The sequence below is a fragment of the Apaloderma vittatum genome, unplaced genomic scaffold (assembly GCF_000703405.1).
Source record: "Apaloderma vittatum isolate BGI_N311 unplaced genomic scaffold, ASM70340v1 scaffold26683, whole genome shotgun sequence".
In the NCBI taxonomy this organism is placed as follows: Eukaryota; Metazoa; Chordata; class Aves; order Trogoniformes; family Trogonidae; genus Apaloderma; species Apaloderma vittatum.
Window position 1 is genome coordinate 399 of NW_009709034.1, and position 203 is coordinate 601.

Sequence of the window (203 nt, forward strand, 5' to 3'; positions counted from 1 at the left end):
CGCGGGCACGGCTGCCAACGATCACTTTTGTGACTATGCACCTGGAGCCAGATTACTAGCTGCAAATCACAAAAATGACGCCGGCAGCTGCGAGAGAGACACGAGAGAGAGAGAGACAGAGAGAGCATGAGCGGGGGGCAGAGGAGGGCAACATGCTCAAAGACTCCCCCACTGCCCTAAGCAGTGTCCCTGTCCCCATATGG

At 57.1% G+C, this 203-nt stretch overlaps 1 protein-coding gene across 1 annotated transcript in view; it reads right to left on the minus strand.

Annotated features, from left to right (window-relative positions):
• Positions 1–203, minus strand: part of PTPRN (protein tyrosine phosphatase, receptor type, N) — a gene marked incomplete at its 3' end in the record, with an annotated part of 8,737 nt that overhangs the window by 362 nt on the left and 8,172 nt on the right. The gene's annotated exons all lie outside the window — the stretch shown is intronic.